The sequence below is a fragment of the Miscanthus floridulus genome, chromosome 5 (assembly GCF_019320115.1).
Source record: "Miscanthus floridulus cultivar M001 chromosome 5, ASM1932011v1, whole genome shotgun sequence".
Lineage (NCBI taxonomy): Eukaryota > Viridiplantae > Streptophyta > Magnoliopsida > Poales > Poaceae > Miscanthus > Miscanthus floridulus.
Genome location: NC_089584.1, coordinates 75,889,824 through 75,896,569, shown reverse-complemented (window position 1 = coordinate 75,896,569; position 6,746 = coordinate 75,889,824).

Genomic DNA, 6,746 nt, shown 5'->3' with positions numbered 1-6,746 from the left:
TGGGTAGTTTCTATGACCCATCTAGTGCGGGTGGTTCTCGTCCAGCCGGTGCTACACGCTCAGATGATGAGGATGCTGGTAGAGATGAAGATGATGATAAGTGATCACAGCTTTCAAAGATAGCTTGCAGCCCCTTTGTCCTTAGTTTGTCATTATTAGACCTTTGTGGTGATAGATGACAAAGGGGAGAGAGACTGATTAAAACTTCAGGGATACTTGTTTCATTTGCTTATCTTTGTACCTGAAGACATGTACTACAGGCTATAGTTTCTTTAGCTTCATTTTTGTTTTTGAGCTTCATTGATGTATCTTGAGTTTGAGATAAATTGTATCATGTGAGAGATGAGACTTACTTATGCTTTATCTATGTATCTCTTGAGACATGATCTTTATTTATATATTAGTGGCTTGTGGACTTGAGAAAATTTGTAATGAGTGCTATGTGTGACATACATGTGTTATATTTATTTTCATAAGGACTATGCATGCTAGAATGAAAATATTTGATGTGATGCCTTTATATTTATTCTTGTGTGATATATCTTGACATATGTATCACAGTTTTACTTTGTCACACACACATTCACTCCATAGATGCAATGATTTAGGGGGAGTCTCTTATATGTTTTAGTATGTGCAATTGACATTTGAGGTCATTTCATGAATTCTAATCACAAGCACATATTAAGGGGAGCCTCTCATAAATCATTGAACTCAAAAGTTTAAATGTTTATATTCTTTTGCAAGCTTTAATCAAATTGTCATCAATCACCAAAAAGGGGGAGATTAAAAGTGCATCTAGCCCTTTAGTGGGTTTTGGATGATTGAATGACAACATGGTTAAAGGTTTAACCTGTTTGCTAAGTGTGGACAGGTAATAGGTTATCTCACCGATACTTGATGAAAGCCAAAATGTGTGTTGTTGTATAAACAATCTATTTCAAGCACAAGACAACCATGCAAATGGAATTCATACAAAGGCTTATTTATTGTGGAATTCCCATGTACTATGTGAAAGTAAGCTCGTAAGAATTAATGAATGAGACACGAGGGATTACATATGGAATGGTCTCATATTTGAAGCTTGCTAAATTGAAATGAAAATGATAACAATACAAATGAATTGATGATTCAACTCAAGATGTGACTTGATGGCTCGAGGTACTAAGCAAGGGTGAAGGGCAAGCGATGGCTTGGTGGCCAAAGAACCTACCTAGGATGAAGAAGAGAGTACTTGCATTTAGTTGAGGTACTAATCAAGCTATGGATGGTCATATTGATGTGGAGGATCAAATCTATATTGGACAAAAGTGTTTGAAGTGACTTGATGCATTTGGAGTTATTCATATTTGATGAATGGAATCAAGTCACGTGCTCAAGATGGCTATGCTAAAGTGAAAAAGATCAATATCAACATGTTGGCACCCTCACTTGATGAAGATTGGAATACATGGCCTCGGTTGAAAGAGATCAACTCAAAAGGTTTAATTTCATTATACTTTTAAAATTGTGTTAATAGGAATGACATACTATTAAGAGGGATGCATCATGTTGATAGATAATGTTTCATAAGTGCTCAAGCCAACCCATGTGAGTTTTGAGTGTTTGAGAGACAAAAGGGCTAACTTGTGTTTTGCTGGTCTGGCAATACCGGACGTGTCCGGTATGTGCCAAGCCATGATAAAATTCTTATTGTTCTCGGGTTGCTTTGACGGGAGTTCTGACATGGGTCGGAAGTTTTGATGGTCGGGAGTTCCGACATAGGTCAGGAGTTCTAACGTTTCATGCTTAACTGACTTAGAGGGTTCACTGTCCTGGTCATACTGGACCTGGTCATACTGGACGTGTCTGATATAGACAACCAGAAGCCAATGGCTAGATTTCAAAAGCGTTGAGGGTTGGGAGTTCTGACGTGTGTCAGGAATTCCGACGGTTGAAAGTTCTGACACGAGTCAGGAGTTTCGACACCTCACATACTGTAGCTCAGTTACATGGTTTTCAAATATGCTGAGGGTCGGGAGTTCCGACGTGAGTAGGGAGTTCCAATAGTCAGGAGTTCTGGCATTCATCGAGAGTTCTGACGCCTCACATTGTCACTGTAACATAGTTACCATTGGGGCAGTGTAAGTCATACCGTATGTGTCCGATATGCATACCGGCATGTCCGGTATGGCAACAGCTATAAAATGACTAGTTTTCCCAATGGGGCTATAAATACCCCCAAGCCTCCACCTTTGGAGGCTACAGATTCTGCTGGTTGCTATACATGTTTTTGAGCCTTGCCAACTCTCTCAAACCCTCTCTTAGTGAGTGTGTGATCCAAATTGCCAAATCAATTAGTGGGTTGAGAGAAATTCAAAAATAGAGCAATCCAACCACTTGAGAACTTGTGCATATTGTTAATCTCATGATTTGCATTTGTTACTGTTGGACTCTTCGGTCCTAGATAGCTAGGTGTCGTCGGAGAGCACCTAAGAGATTATGGTGTGCCTCAGAAAGTTTGTAACGGCCGATTCCGCCGTCTCAGAATCAACTAGTGGAAGGAGGAAAAGGAGTTGGAAAAGACTATGGCTAGAGTGACCTTCATGGTACCCTCTAGGGCTAACCTTCGCTGGTGAAAGCTCTAGTTTGGTTTTGGTGAATTGATGAAACCCTAAGTGCTAACCTAGTTTATCAAGTGATCATGAGATAGGTAGCACATTCCACGTGGTGAAGCAAATGAAGATCATAATATGATGATGGTGATGCCATGGTGATGATCAAGTGCTTGGACTTGAAAAGAAGAAAGAGAAAAACAAAAGGCTTAAGGCAAAGGTATAAATGGTAGGAGCCATTTTGTTTTGGTGATCTAGAGACTTAGCGAGTGTGATAACATTTAGGTTCGATAGCCGTACTATTAAGAGGGGTGAAACTCGTTTTGGAATGCGGTTATCAAAGTGCCACTAGATGCTCTAACTCATTGCATATGCATTTAGGATCTAGTGGAGTGCTAACACCCTTGAAAATGTTTATGAAAATATGCTAACACATGTGCACAAGGTGATACACTTGATGGTTGGCACATTTGAGTAAGGGTTAGGAACTTCACCGGCGCCCTAAATAGAAAAGATGGAGGTCACTGTAAGTGATCAGACGCTGGTCTCTGAAGGACCGACGTGTCCGATCAGTAGCAGCAGAAAAAGCACATCGTCGGTCATCGACCGGATGCTGGCGCTGAAATGACCGAACACTAGCTGGCTACATCCGGTCACACTGACATGGTCGCACATAGAGGAGTCGCCGAGTGACCGAACACTGGGTGCGTCCTGTCGAGCATGACTGGACGTGTCTAGTCGTGAAAAGTCATCTCTGGATGCTTACTAGAAATGACCGGACGCTGGGGTTCAGCGTCCGGTCAATTTGAGCTGCTACGTCCGGTCATCACTTGACCATTGAGATCGTGCGATCAACATTTGAAGAGAGGGGACACGTGGCACGCATCGCATGACTAGACGTTGAGGTCCAACGTTCGGTCGATTTGACCGGAGCGTCCGATCACCCCGTGTTGTGCTTAGTGAAGGGGTACAACGGCTCTATTTCATGGGGGCTTCTATTTAAGCCCTATGGCCGGCTCAAGTTCACTCTCTTGGCCATTTGCAATTACATTGCAACTTGGTGAGCTTAGCCAAAGCCCTCTCACTCATCTCCATCATTGATTCATCATCTTTGTGAGATTGGGAGAGAATCCAAGTGCATTGCTTGAGTGTTTGCATCTAGAGGCACTTGGTGTTCGTGTTTTGCTGCGGGATTCACTTATTACTCTTGGTGGTTGCCACCACCTAGATGGCTTGGAGCAGCGAGGATCGATGAGTGGAGGGTGGTGATTGTCTCTGGCTCTGATCGTGGTGATTGTGAGGGGTTCTTGACCTTTCCCTGATGGAGAGCCAAAAAATACTCTAGTGGATTGCTTGTGGCATGTGTGATCCTTATCTTGTGTTGGTTGTACGGCACCCTATTGAGGGTTTGGCGTGTGAAGCCAATTAGCGCGTGAACCTCCAAGTGAGTGAATCGCCACAACAAGGAGTAGCTTACCGGCAAGCAAGTGAACCTTGGTAAAAAATCATTGTGTTCATCATTTGATTCCGAGGTGATTGGTCTTCATTGGTATTCATTCTTGTGATTAATTGGCTCCTTCTTCAATACGGCGGTATAAACAAATTGCTCACTCTCTTTACATTACCGCAAACTAGTTGTCAAGCTCTTTAGTGTAGCTAGTTGTGAGAGCTTGTTAGTTTGGTTAGTGTGGCTCTTTAGTTAGCTTTTGAGAGCACACTAACTTAGTGTAGTGTCATAGCTATTGTGTGGATAGAAACTATATAAACTAGAATTGTTGTAGGTGGCTTGCATTTTTAGTAGGCTAGCACAACACTTGCTTCATCTCATAATTGTCTAACCGGTTTGTTAAGTGTTGTTGTAGAAAATTTTAATAGGCTATTCACCCCCCTCTAGCCATTAGGACCTTTCAAGTGGTATCAGAGCCGAGGTCACCGTGATTTGAGGCTTAACAACCTTTGGTGTAAAAATGGCTCAAATCAATAACACAAAGAAGCCACCCTAATTTGATGGCACAAATTATCCTTATTGGAATTCAAAGATGACCACACATATCAAGTCAATCAATAGAAAGGTGTGGAAGGTGGTAGAAACCAAAATTGAAATTGGTGATCTGGAGAATCCCACCGCGGCCGAAGAAGTGCTTCTCCAAAACAATGACGTTGCTCTAAGTGCCATTCATGATACAATTGATGAGAGAACATTTGAGCAAATCAAGAATATTGAGATGGCTCATGAGGCATGGAAGAAATTGGAGGAATCATTTAAAGGCACTCAAGCCATGAAGGGTGCAAAGGCATACATTCTCAAAGAGAAGTTTGCAAGCTTCAAGATGAAGGATGATGAGAGTGTGTCAGAGATGTTTCATAGGCTTCAAGTGCTTGTCAATGATCTCAAAGCACTTGGAGAAGAGGTGAAGGACAAGGACTTCTCCCACAAGTTCTTAAGATGTTTGCCTTCAAGATTTGGCACATTGGTCACTATTCTAGTGAGGAGCAGTTTGGACACCATGACACCAAACCAAGTGTTGGGAGATATAATGACCGATGATACATATAGAGATGATGATGAGAAGGAAGAAAAGAAGGAGAAGAAAGATGAGAAGAAGGATGATAAGAAGAAGAGCATGTCATTCAAGGCCACATCATCCAAGGGCAAGGCAAAGCAAGATACATCAAATGAAGATGATGGCTCATGGGATGATGATGATGATGGGAAGATGGCTCTCTTTGTTAAGAAATTTGGCAAGTTCATGATGAAGAAAGGGTACCATGCTAAAAGAAAGAAATCTTCATCCAAGAACAAGGAAGAGTCAAGAAGGTACTTTAAATGTGGAATCAAAGATTATCTTGTTGCTCAATGTCCATACAATAGCGACAATGATGACGACAACAAGAAGAACAAGAAGGAAAAGAAAGAAAAGAAGGACAAGATGACCTTCAAGAAGAAGAAGGGTGGTTCATATGTGGTCACTTGGGATAGTGATGCTTCCTCAAGTGATGATGATGATAGTGATGATGACAAGACCACCAAGAAGAAGGCACTTGCAAGCATTGCAATCAATGAGAAGCCTTCTCTTCGACACTCCATCATGCTTCATGGCTAAGGCCACTAAGGTACAAATTTGTGATGATGGAAGTGATGAAGAACATGATAATGAAAATGATAGTGATAGTGATGATGATGAACCTACTAAAGATGAATTATTTGACATACTAGAAGACGCCAAAGAACACTTTGACATTAAGAGAAGGGAATGCAAGAGCTTGAATAAGGAGGTAAAAGCCCTTAAGCAAGCCCTTGATGAGCTCAAAGCAACTCATGAGAGGCTAGAGGAAGCCCATGAGAAGCTTGGCAAAGCTCACTAGAAGCTTGAAAAAGCTCATTCCTTTTTGCTTGATGAGCAAAATAAAAAGAAGCATGTTGAAACTTGTAATATAGGCTTAACTTGCGATATAATTGATGAATCATTATCTATGCCTATCATTGTTGCTCCCACTAACCCTTCTTGTAGTACTTCTACTTCCACCTCATCTAGTAGTAATGGTTTCATTTGTGATGCCTCACTAATGGTTAAGAATGAAAACCTCAAGAAGGAGGTCAATAAGCTCACTCACACCTTAGCTAAGGCCTATGGTGGTGAGGACCGCTTGCTTATCTTCTTGGGTAGCCAAAGAGCTTCTCTCTACAAAGAGGGATTGGGCTATACCCCCAAGAAAGGCAAGGCAGCTTTTGCTCCTCACAAGACTAGTTTTGTGAAGAACAATGTTCGGTTTTATACTAGTTGCAAGCAAGTTGGTCATAAAGAGCATGAATGTAAAAACAAGAGCAAAAATGCTAATGTATCCTCAATTAAGATTATTTTTTTCTATGTGCTTACTAAGGGTACAAATGGTGTGAAGGCTAAGTTTATTGGTAAACCATGGATAGGCTCAACGAAGAAAGCCATTTGGGTACCAAAGAGCTTAGTAACTAACCTTCAAGGACCCAAGCAAGTTTGAGTACCTAAAAAGAATTGATCTTCTTTTGTAGGTCAATTACAAAGCTGGAGGAAGGCATTGGGTTCTTGATAGTGGGTGCACTCAACACATGACCGGTGATGCAAGAATGTTCAACTCAATCAACGCCAATGGCAATGATAGTTATGATAGTAT